Source organism: Castanea sativa, chromosome 5, assembly GCF_040712315.1.
Source record: "Castanea sativa cultivar Marrone di Chiusa Pesio chromosome 5, ASM4071231v1".
NCBI classification, from domain to species: domain Eukaryota; kingdom Viridiplantae; phylum Streptophyta; class Magnoliopsida; order Fagales; family Fagaceae; genus Castanea; species Castanea sativa.
Genome location: NC_134017.1, coordinates 29,211,699 through 29,225,366, shown reverse-complemented (window position 1 = coordinate 29,225,366; position 13,668 = coordinate 29,211,699).

Here is a 13,668-nt window from a genome sequence, read left to right as displayed (position 1 = left end):
TTTTAGACAATGGACAATAGTTTGATAACACACTCTTTAAAGACTTTTGCGAGCAGCTAGGAATCAAGAATCATTATTCCTCACCCTCCCATCCACAAGCAAATGGATAAGCCGAAGTAGCAAACTGATCCTTTTTGAAAATCATCAAGACTCGGCTTGAGGGGGCAAAGAGAGTATAGCCAGACGAACTACCAGGTGTACTATGGGCTTACAGGACTACCGTGAGAACCCTTATAGGAGAAACTTCTTTCAAGCTAGCCTATGGAAGTGAAGCAGTCATACCAGCAGAAGTGCACATAGCCGACCACAGGGTTATGAGGTATTAGGACGAGGAGAATAAAGAACAACTTTGTCTTAACCTCGATCTTATAGATGAGGTAAGGACGAACGCAGAGTAAAGGATAGCAAGATACAAGAGTCTTATGGCTAGGAAATATGATGCAATGGTAAAACCCAAACGCTTTAACATTGGGGACCTCGTCCTTAACAAGGTCTCCTTAGCAACCAAAAATCCAGCCCACGGAAAGCTAGGGCCTAATTAGGAAGGACTTTATAGGGTAATCAACTGCAAAAAGCATGGGTCATACTACTTGGAAGCCCTAAATAGGCAGAAGCTAGAACACCTTTAGAACGTTGAGCATGTGAGAAGATACTATCAATGAAAGGTTAGCCTGGATGAGCATCACCATAGACGAGTATCATGGACGAAGTTGAAGTTATGTGTTGTTTTCCTCATAATTGCTTATGTTTATTACTACTACTACTACGTGTTTTTAAATATTTTAATTTCCTAAAAGTGCATAAGTTTCTAACTTTTGCGCTATTTATAAACGAATTTGTAATGGATGAAGTCATGTACTTAGTCTATCTGTTTGTATGTAAGTATTTTTCATTCTCTAAGGCACTAGCTTCTAAGCATGTGCCACACTTATGGACGATGTTTATGTTATGTATATTCAGTTTAGATTCCCAATGTATATAATGTTGTGTGAATTTTTAATTCTCATGTTATCTTCATTCAAACTAGTCCATAAGATGGCTAAAGGCCCAAGGCGAGTAAAATCTTTGGACGTAGGGATGTAACGTCTATAAGCTTTCCTTAACATAAGGAGGAAGCAAAGAAAAACAACCAAGGTATATTCATCTAAGCACTGGACAAGGTAAAACCTAAGGCATATTCATCTAACTAATGGACGAGAAAAAATGTGCACGTGAAAATATTTCAAAGTCCATGGATAAGCTTAACCAGCCAAACAGTCCAATCTTTGGACGAGTAAATGCTGGAAACATTTTGACCAAAAGACGAATAAAGGATCGTCCAACTTATGGACAAAGAATAATGCAGGCTATAAGTTAGATATATGGACGAATAAAGCTGCAAAAGGAACACTATTCATAGACGAGTTATACTTGTGAAATTTAAAGAATGGTAGAAGTGTTGAACATAAAAATTTTATTCTAACATGGATGAGCTAAATGTCTTCATGAGTGGAAGGACCACACTTAAAAACCATAGAAATAAAATGGACAATATAAACAAAATTCGTTCATAAAGCATATAACATGTTCAACAACAAGTGATAAATAAAAGCAAACATTCATTTATTAAATTAAAAAAGAGTAGACGAACACTGTCCAAAAACCTTTGAGTTATATAAAGCCAATGAAGACAATTGTATTTGTTCCTCATCCATAAACTTGGACGAGGGAATTATACTTAAATAATTTTGAAATAAAGCCCAAAACAACGGGCATCCTCAACAAACGAAATAAATAAATTTTCTAAAAAAGAAATGAATTACTGGGATAAACCATTAGGAGCATCACCCCCAGACTTCAGGTCGTCCTTGTTGGCAGCAGAGGCATCCTTGGCAGGCTTCGTTGAGGCGTCGTCTACAATATTGACATCCTTAGAGCTCGTTGAAAGTAGAGAACTCTTAGTGGCAGTGGGAATCTTCAAGGAGTCAAAATCCATTTCAGGGTAAGTCTCCTTGGCATCAGCACGAAAGTCCTCATAGCTAGTAGCATAGTAGAGGTCTAGACGAGTGGTAAAATCGTCTGACCTCATGAAGGCTACAATGGCTTCCTCCTTAGCCTTCTTCAGAGACGAGGTAAGCTCTTGGACTTTCACCTCAAGATGACCTATACGAGACTCTTTCTCAACACAATCTGCCTTGAGATCTTCCGCCTAGTTCTTTAGTTTCGTCTCAACTTCCATAAGACGAGTAACCTCCTTTGTCTACTTGATTACCTCCCCTTTCTTCAAGAGGATCTCGTTAGATAGCTTCTTATTCTTCTCCTTAGCAGTCTTAGGTTCAGCACAAAGCTCCTTGGCTTGGGAGGACCAATGTAAAATTGCGACATGGCCTGGAAAGTGGATAGACGAGGGAGAGTTAGAAACTTTCTCTAAATTTCTTAGAAAAGGAACTAGAGATATTGAAAAGCTACTTACCTTAAAAAGGTCATGGATGGCAGAACGTTCAAAGTTCTTCACTGACATGTTGTAACAAGAATTCACCTCATTTTCAATGACAAGTATTTTGAATGACCTCTATGCATAATCCTCGTCCAACACCAAGTTAGGAGCTTGGTTGGTTCTGAAGGATGAGTCCTATAGGAGCTTTGGCTAAAGGAGGAAGGTCTTCAGACTGGATGGGTGGAGCGGTTTGGACGGGCACCATGTTCACTGTCGGGTTGTTTAGGTCTACCATTAAGGGAGTAAACTTTGGAACCTTGGGAGGAGGAGTCTTGTGAGACTTTTGCTTCTTGGAGCCTCAATGACTTGGAAGGTCACCAAGTCCACTGAGCTAGATATGCACTTCCTCTTCCCCACCTAGACGATAGGCTTCTAGATGGCAGGAGTAGTATTGTCCTAAACCTAGACGTCCTCATCACCCCTTGTAACAGCCTTCTCTTTGTTCTCCTTCATGATAGCCAACCCTATGATGAAGAAAACAAAATTAGTTAAAAAAGAAAAAAGAAAAAAAGGAGAGGATGGACGATACTTTCTTCGACGAGTGGTCTCCTCGTGTGCAAGGTTCTCTGCAAAGAGCTCAGGACCAAGCCCCCGAGCAGCTAGATGACTGAAAGTCACTAAGCTGTGGAAGGATCTATCAGGGAAGGCATGAACTTAGTCAATACGGTTCAAATAGAATTTGTCCAAATGTGGACAAGCAACAGCTGCACCAATACAAAAAGAAGGTTAGACGAGTAAAAAAGAGTTAGAAAAAGTAAAATAAAAAAATGGAAGGAAGACATACCCTCAAGACGGAGACGATCTAGGGGGCTGGTAAAAGGAGGAAAGGGGGCACTATTCACCTCAACTAGGTCCCAAGCCCAATTTCCAAAAAATAAAAAATTATTTCTTCCAAAGCCTGTTAGAATAACTACGACCCTTAATCAAACTAAATTGGGGACCCTTGGATGAGAACTAATAAAAACCAGCAGATTGTTTAATCTCTGAGGGCTTATAGCAATAAAGGAACTCATCCACTGTGATTGGATGATTCCCTTCAAGTGCCTCACGCCATAAAACTTGCATGGCTACTATTGTCCTCCATTCATTAGGATTGAGCTGGTTTGGTCCAATACCCAACCTATGGAGAAGACCTATACAAAAAGAATTTAAAGGAAACCTAAGACCTGCTAGGAGATAGGAGGTATAAACACCAAAACCAGAAGAAGGAGAACAACACCATTCCCCCTCTTCTGGTAGACGAGGTCTAAATTCACTAGGAATTTGGTATCTACCTACAAGGGTCTTTAACCTACTCTCGTCCAGAGTAGACGCTACCTCGAGAGCACAACTATAAATTACATTTTCTTCCTCCTCTTCTTCCTCCTCTTCGTCTTAAGGAGGACTAGGAAATCTTCTGGACGAGTTAGCCCCTGTCCCAAAAGCCATCCTACGTTGCATTTCCTAGAATTCCTTTAAAGAAAAACTAGGAACCCCAAATGAATAATGCTTGTCTGAGGAACTACTATTGCTGGTACTACCCTCACCACTCTCATAACTATTACCACCACTTCCACGGGACACGTCCTGGTACTCATCTATCTCTCTTTCTAGACTACTACTAGACGCAGACATAATTAGAAGAAAGAATAAAGATGAAAGCCTAAGGAAGAGGGGAACGAAATACTTGACGAAATTAGAAGACGAGGACTAGACGAGGCTCTTGGACGAGATGACAAAAAAGAAATTATGAGAAAAGTGAAGGGTAAGAGAAAGAATGCACGTATTTATAGGGCCTAATGATGAGGTCAGCAAAACAACGTGGACCAAACAGAAAATGACATGTGGCATTTTCTCGAAAAGTTGAATCGACGCGACAAGTCAACCAATGAGATTACGACACGTGGCACGATCTGGAACGATAAAATTCGACCAAAAGTAATGACGATGCGTGGCAGGACATTTAACCATTAAGGTATTGACACATGTCATAAGTCAACAATAAATGCTACAGTGTTCTAGACAACCCATGAACAAAGGGGGCAACTGATAGTGAACCAAAAAATTTTGACCATCTCCAATTCGTCCATAGTGTCGTCCAGAAGCAAAAATATTAACCTAGCATGAAAAGGTCATTCACACTCAAGAGGTCGTCCATGGGTATGAAGGTCGTCCATCAGGGAAGCACCTAATGGACGCCCCCTCAACACTTAGAGATTTTCAGAAAAAGTTTATATCTAAAAACTTATAATCTAGACCACATTCTACTATTCCGAATTATGAGCGAAATTCTCACTTATCGTTCTAACCTCTCTTACTGTGTTAGCAGTTATAAAGGATAAGGTTGAGCCTTCTAACTTCTATAGCAGTTATAGAAGATAAGACTGAACTTCTTAACTTTTATAGCAGTTGTGGAAGTTAAGTCTGAACCTTCTAATTTCCACCAATATTGGAAAAGTTATTAAACAAGTAACCACTCTTAAACTCACTATATAAGGACTCATCCACATCAAATGAAAGTAAGTTTTCATTACTCCTAAAAAGTTGGAATTCTTGAGTTCTAGAGAAAAAACTAACTTAGGCATCATAGGGTTCTTGGCCGGTTCACCCTGGTCTCCTTTGATCTTGTGTCTTCTTCTTTTTAGGCATTCCAAGCAATTACTAGCTCGTTGAAGCCTGAAGTATTCAACTTACTGATTTTCTGTGCATCATCAAAATATATATCAAATATATATAATTTAAAATTGAAATATATAGGTGGGTCGGGTTGGGTTAGACGGGTTATGATTGTTATGACCCAAACCCAACCCAACCCAATATTAAAAAAAAATTTCATAACCCAACTCGGCGGGTTGAGTCAAGTCAAGTCGATTTTGGCGGGTTGGTGGGTTGGCTACACACCCCTAGCCTAAAGAATAGCTTTGACTTCAACTTTGATTGGGATATTGGTTTTCATTTTCCTTGAAATTGCAAATACCATGCTCTATCTCCAATCTCTAGCTAAATATAAGCTTCAACCTTTTCCTAGTGCTTGTTGGAAAAAGTGGTTTTAGCAAGTGTTTGGTTGGCTATCCTTCAGCCAAAATTAAAGTGGGACCCACACATCCTTTAAGATAGATTTGAATTGGAATGTGTTATCCACCGTGAGGACATTAATGTCATGTGGTCACTTGCTCAAAACCATTTAAGGAGGGGATGAGAAATTGACTGCTAAATTGCCTAATTGAAGAGTTTTTAAATTGATAGAAATCTATGAGTCCTCTATAAGATGAGATTGAACTTTTATAAATATATATACCTATGGGCCTGGATTCGCGTGGGCTGTACAAATATTAAATTGTTATTTATTATTAATTTTAAATTTAAGATTACTACATAATATTTACTTTTATTATGGAATAGTGTGTTTGTACATCTGGCATTGTTATAAATAGAGAATCCCTTATATATCATGTACGTTAGTTTTATTTTTTGTAGTTAATGTTCATAGTCAAAGAGAGAGAAAGAGTCAGTTTTATTCTATATGCACGAAGATTGTACTTGATCATTGTATCATAGATTCATAGGAGACAAACATTCATGAGTCTCAAAGGATTATTGATGAAAAAGTGTGAGAGAGACAAAATCTGTCTTAAGGAGATGGTATCAAACACAAGCCTAATGCTTCGTTTGTTTTAAAGTAAAATATTTTCATCATTTTATGGTGTTTTTTTGTTGTAAAATATTGGTCAACTATAAAAAATTTTTGGTCACAATTGTAAAACGAAAGTAAAACCCAAGCCAAAAGATGTAAAATGTTGTACAAAAAAAAACAACCGTAAAATGTTTTACCAAAATATGAGGAACACTCCCTTCATTCTCTTAAAACCTTCTCTCTCTCTCTCTCTCTCTCTCAGACAACAAACTTTGGTAGTCGGCTAGGGTTGTCGTCACTGATGCCGCCATTGTTCACCACACTTTGATCTTCGCCAATCTCGACGATCGTGTTGCTCCATTGCTCATTGTTGCTCCAATCTCATCGATCTCGTGAGTTGAAAGCCTCCTCTTCTCAAAAAAATTTTCCCTTTGTTTTTTCTTCCCGATTTGGGTTTTCAAGTAGTGGCTCACAATGGCATTGGTTTTGGTAGTGTTAGAGGTGGTAGTTTGGTGGTGTTGTGGGGTGTTGATGGTTCAATGAATTTGACTGTGTTAAGATAAATGCCTTATGTAAGGTCACAATTTGTACCTCGACCCAACAGTGTGAAGGGAACCGGCCCAAAATGCCCAATACAATGAAATATATAGAGAGTGGGCTTGAAACCTAGGTTTTATGTATATGGGATAACACCAATGATAAGCTAGATCCGTAATTCACATGCAACAAGATGTTTACATAGTAGAAAGTCTCCTCGAACGTATGCCGATGATGATTTGTATTGCTTTTCTTTGTTCTAAAGATAGATTACAATTTAGGGTGATGGTTATAGTGTTTTTCTCTTTCTTTTTTCCGATCCCTCTCTGGAATGCCTTTCTTTTCCTTTTATATCATTCTCCTTCTTTCCTCCATCTTCCACGTATGGATCAAATCCATGACCCAGATACTTGTCCCATCTACCGCCCTCTTGAAGTCTTCAAACAATAGCTGTAAGGCTGATCACCACTGTTTAGATGTCATTTCCCCATTAATGCGGCCAGAGAGGTAGGTGCAGAGTCTTAAATGCAGTGGTAGCAGTTTTTTATAAGATATTTCTCATTTTTTCTCCCTCTCTATGCCCTTGGGAAATACCTCTTTATCCATGAGACTTTTTAGTATGTTACTCTTATCACCATGCTGTACCTTTTGACCTTCACTTCACTTAGCCGAGGAGTTACCCCTCCTCAGACTATTTCCTTCAGCTGTTCCCGCCACAGTTTGCCTGTGGACTTTTAAGTTCGATACCGTTACTTCCAATGAACCCTCCTCGGACAAATTAATACCCTCGGATCAGGCCCAAGGCCCAAAAATATATTCTAACCCTTCTGCCCCCACACCTTAGATGCAAACATAATTAAAGATAATGGCAACTAGCTCTCTACAACTCACATTGCCTTTACAGATCACATTCGAAATCAAAGTTTCAATTCAAATGCTTCCACAATTTTTAGATAAATTTCCAGAGGATTTGGTTCTAACTGTTGTATTTTATTTGAATTCAAATGCCTCATCCTTATCTTTTATCCTTAGCTTCTATCTATAACTTTCAGTTTAAATCATATAGCTACTGTCTAGTTCTCTCTACTGTAATCTAATAGTAGTTGTTTTCTCTTGTACGTATGTATATAAAATTCTAATACAACTCATAGGTTGAAAATTAACCCAACACCAGTTAGTCACTTTTATTTCAAGTTGTGGTGTTGGATTTGCTAGATTGCTAGGTTCCCCCCCCCCCCCCACCCTTAGAGCTAGGTTTTTTTAGCCAATTTAAGTTTATGTTTGATTATTGTATTTATGATTGAAGGAATTTGATTTCAGTTTAGTTTGGTGAGAATTTTGAGTTTAGGTCCTTTCTAATTAAATGAATTTTATTTAAAATGTTAGAAGGAACTAAACACAGGAAAATGATTTTATAGGATTTTTAATAACGCAACCAAACACAGTTAAATATTTTACAATGAAACATTTTACTAAAAATATTTTCAATGTAAAATATTTAGTTAGGCCTTTGATTCATTATTGTCACTCCATCAAATTTCTCTATTGTTCTGACTAGGTTCCATGGGATTGAAAGAAAGGGATTTGATGTTGGGTTTAGGATTAAGCCTGTGATCATGTATATTTAGAGGTTGGAGTGGGTATGGAGAAAGAGGGTTAAAGTTAATAGAGTTGTTGAAGTGTTTGTTATAGCTAGGATATGCAAGGGTCATGAGGTGACGTAATTTTTTGGATAATATTTCTTGTACAATGGAGATATTTGATTTAAGGAGAGAGTCTCAATTCCTAACTCTTTATAAGCATAAGAATGGAAAGATTGCATCCCATCTCTAATTAGTGGTTTCAACGATGGACTAGCAAAATGATTACAATTCATAAGGTTACGTTTAACGGCTATGGAATGGGTATAGAGTTGAATTGGTATGCATGGTGCAAATACCCCGACTCATTGCTTGGAAGGTTAGAAAAAAGAAGGTTGGGTCTTCAAAGCAAATAGGTGTCGGGATAAGAGGGTGAAAATAATTGTATTGTAGATACACATTAGATATGCTCACGAATTGTATGATACACAAATGTGTATCAGTGAGAGATCTCGCTCTTAGGCCTAAACCTTTCAAATGTAGGTTTTGTCTATGTCCCACATAAATAGGGAGGAGTTGTGTTAGTGCCTCTCAAGAGAAAATTGGGGGTATCTTACTACTGTTATTCTCTCTCTTAGGTTAAGCATATTACAATGGAGTCGCCACTTATTTTAATAGATAAAATAAGAAACTAAAAAAATTGAAAAGTGCATCATTCTTATTAATGAATTGAAAATTGTACTTCTCTTTGATAATAAATAAAAATTACATCATTTTGATCCTAGATTCAATCTAAGACAAAAGTACAAAACTTTGATTCCTAGTTACAATCTAGAAAGAGAAAATTAAAAGGATAAGCCTAATTTACTAACCCTTGATCTAAGTTCGAATGCTAGATTACTGGATTATGAAGGTGTTAGGCACCTAGTATGCCTAGTGAAACCAATCTTTTAGACTTTGGTGGCCAATGATCATATCACATCATTCAAACAATTGTATCATCCAAAACATGTGATTGCAAAGATTGAAATAAACATTGATAAGCACGATGAAACCCTATTCTAGGCATGCAAATAGTTGATGTTGCAGACATGGTGAATATGTGTGTGATGTGATAAAATCATAATCTAAAACTTGTGGACATGTTATTTGAATTGAAAACCCTAATTCTAAGAGCATGTGGACATGTTATTTGAATTAAAACCCTTAATTCTAAGAGCATGTGAACATATTATTTTGAATTGAAATCACTAATCATGCAAAGACTAAGAACATCCTGGGTATAACATGTTAACATACAAGAACATGTGAAAGAAAAAACAAGCTTGAATCTAAAAACTAAAAGCATAAAAAGAAAAGGAAGGTTTAGAAACCTTACCTACATGCACAACACTCCGCACTACCCTCAATAGATAGACAAATTTTGAAATTTCAAAGAATTTCCATGTTTTTTGAGGGGATTTTCTAGTGTTTTGAAATAGAGTTTTTGTTGTTGTTGTTGTTGTTGTTGAAAATACTAAGTATTTTAACACACACACACACACACAAGGGGAGATGGAAGAAGGTTTTAATGGAGATATTTATACTAAGAGTGGGGGAGCTTGGGTTAGGTTTCTAGGCAATGTGGGACTCAAGAAAATTAGGGTTTATGAGTCAAAAACGTAGGATTCAAGGTCAACTTGTGTGGAGAGCAAGCTGAACTAAAAAAGGGAAGAAAATATAGAGGCTCTAACCTAAGTGCCAATTGGCACTTGGTCCATAGATCCTCTAAATCTTTCCTATTTCGTTTCATCAAATTCCATTCCCAATTCATACATGTTTTCTTCCGAATGTTGACTTTATTTTCTAATTTTCTTGATCCTAAAATTTAGAAAATCAATCCCAAATATGTCTAATTAATTAATTATTCAATCAAATTTTACCTATTTTGAAAGGATTCAATAAATGTTTTGACCTGGATTAGATTCGGTGCATGCAACCTTATTATAAACCCTTCTCTTAGCTAATAGGACCATGACACATCACCTAATTTAAATACTAGAATTAAGAGATTATAATCACTTAAGGTTGGAATTTGATTTATGCAAGTGAATTTTACCATTAAAATTGTTTGTTTGATATCTTTTAATCTAGCGTTCCGATTAATGCTCATGAACTATCGTTTTGATTGTTATGACCTCAAGATTTGTTTTATGAACAGTATTTGGAGATCAAATGGCCAGAATTATAGTTTATAGTATCATATGAATCGTATTGTATTGTAAAGAGATTAAATTCTGTAAGGATGTAGTATAAAACCCATGTTTTACCTCTCCAATCCCAACATGCCACATCATTTTTTCACATATTTAAGAATAAACACAACCACACCCTACTAATTCTAATACCTATATATAAAACCAGCCAAATTGGGAGTTTATTGAGATTTTATTAGGTGTGGTAGGATGTATTGAATTTTAAGTAAAATGCTGATGTAACAAATGCTGATGTGACAATTACTTATTAGGTGGTGTAAAATATGAGTTTTATACCCTATCTTTACCAAATTCGGACTTTATTGTAAAATATATAGACATGCGAATTTAAATTGGATTTTTTTTTGGGTTAAAATTTGTGCTTTGATTTTTTTTCCCAACAAAGTTAGACTTGTTTTTAATACAAAATTATTAGGTTATTTGATTGAGCCCAATAAAAAAACATGTTCATGACTTTTTTTTCCCTATAAAATTTGGACTACAAACTTGACACTTTACTATACCACCACTAGTGTGGATTTCCTGTTCTGTGGATGAGAGAAAAGACAGTTCTACTTGGGTTGAATCCCAGAGAACCCAAATACCACCATAAAATCCAAAATTGTTAGCATAAAAGGCCCCATCAAAGGGGAGTTTATCAGAAATATCCTTGGCTCTAGAACCACTGACTTTTGTTTAAGTTAGAATCAAAATGGCAGGGTGGTGACTCTGTGCCAAATCACAAACAATACTATGAAAGGAGGGGCTTAGAGCACCTCGACAATTCCAGATAAACATATTCATAATTAAAAATGCTTTAATAACTAGGACAATAAATAAAATCATACGAAGGCAGAGGCATCACCTTCATCCTCAATCATCCCATCTGGGTCACAGTCACCATCCACCAGGGGAGGTTCAAAGAATTCCTCCTCTTGCATCGTTGGAGTGCCATCTTTCCTGGGGCTAACACTTGCAGCATAACTTTGGGTGTCAAGTTTGTATAGAGAAGTGTCAAGTTTGTACCACCACTAGTGTTGCAGCAAAACTTTGGGCGTTGAGAGATAGTCTAAACCTCTGCATTTTGCTAAACCTTCAAGCCGTGGAAATTGAACTTGATGCAAAGCTTGTTGTTGATCTTATTAGCAAAGAGGGAAGTCAGCCTAACAACAGTGATGTAATAGTTGCAGACTATAGAGAGGGACTCAAGAAAATTCTCAGAGTGAGAGTTCTTCATTGTTATAGAGAAGCCAACAAATGTGTGGATGCCCTTGCTCGCAGAGGGGCCCTCCTTTCCCAAGACTTTGTTATTTTTTCTTTTCCCTCTTTTGATGTATCACTACTGGTCAGTCTTGATGCATCAGGGGCAATGTATGAGCGAGTTCGCTCCAATTGTATTGCTGCTTAGTTAATGATATTTTCCTTTTCTACCAAAAAAAAAAAAGTATTATGATGATGTCGAAAATATCACCAATAAGTTGCGTGCACTCTCCAACTCGAATCAAACCTGCAAACAGAAAACAAAGAGACCTAAGAGAGAGCACCGGAGTGGTGCTGGCCAAAAACCCTCCGAAGGTCAAGTTAGAATTTCTTTTCAACCCTAAAGTGCTAGAGTTGAGTCAAATGTGCGTACCTTGCTTTGTGAGGGTTTTGGAGTATATATAGTAGCGTAGGGCCGAGATTCTTGCCTTGGTCAAGTAATCCTTTCATTCTAGGAGAGTGACTCGTGAAAATCTGTATCTCTTAGAGTTCTTTTCCTTATATGAATTTTCAATCAAGGCCTAACGTGTAGCGCAAGAGTTCTTCATATACACGTTGGCGTGAATTACAATCAAGGCCACGTCAGCCCTAATCATATAATATGACTTGAGGCAGCCCGGAGACGGACGGGGGAAATTATGTGCATCCATTCTACCTGTCCGTCCACAGCGCATCCGTCCACATTGGTCATATCACCCGTCATGTTTGTTTTATCCCCATCAGTTGCCCCCTCATTCCATGATACCGTCATCTCTCCAAAGCGGTCTCATAGAATGACGGTTATAATTTTTGACGGACAGGCTGGAATGCTGTCATAAATGCTCAAGGACACATGGAGGAATTCTAATGGTTGTTTGCTAGAATCGAGGCGTCCCTTCGTTTACCGTGCCGTTCCCCTTATATATATACCACCCACCGTATTCACTTTTACACTTTTTAGAGAATTTTCTGATCAGAGCGCAACCGTCAACCCTTTTCAGAGAGCAACCGTCTCCTTTGGAAGCCAAAAAACAACGTGGTGATAACTTCTCCGTCGTGCGCGTCTCGCCGTCTACTTGTAAGTTTTTCTCATCGTCTGCTTGTAAGCTATTCTTATACAGCGTTTCATTCCTTATTTCCCTTGTTGGTCCCGTCGTCGGTATAAATCTAGAGCCTTAGGCTTCCTTTACCCGTCATATGTAGGTGTCAGATGTCTAGTGAGGCGTCAAGTAGTCAATCTTATGCCCGCGAGGGAGCGGGTTACGAAGAGGTGTTCCCGTCAGGTCAAGCAGACCAAGACACCTCCAGCGGGGAGAGGGAACCGTCAGCTAGCTCTCCTTCCCATGGGGAAGATGAAGGGCAAGATATGGATAGGTCAGAGTATGACTCGACTGACAACCTGGACGGTGTCGACCCCCCGGTTCAATCCGTCATTGGTCCTGACGGCTTCAGGGAGTTCGTCCTGCTCCCTTTGTGGATGGTGAATGACTTTGTGTCAACCATCAAGCCAGCGCACTTCAACACGTTGAGGCAAAAATACCAAATACCCGACACCATATCCATCCGTCTACCATTCAAATCAGAAAAATGCTATTACTACGGTCTTGAAGATGTCGGTGTCTACGAGCAGATGCTAAAAGCGGGTCTCTGATTTCCCCTAAGTGCATTGCACCGTCGTCTCCTCCAGTACCTGGGTCTGGCCGTCACCCAGATATCTCCGAACGCATGGAAGGTTTTCCTGAGCGTCGAGGTACTGTACGGCGTTATGTTTGACGGAGCTAGACGGTTGACAGTGGAAGAATTCTTTCATTGTTACCGTCCGTCCGAAATTACAAAGTCAAGGGGGATGTACAGCTTTGTGCCGAGGAGTCCGGCACTTAGGCTAGTATCCGAGACCCCAGACTCCAACCGTAACTGGAAGGGTCGTTACTTCTTCCTTCGAGGAGATAACTGGATGTGTCGTCCAGGCGACGACGACTACATGCCGGT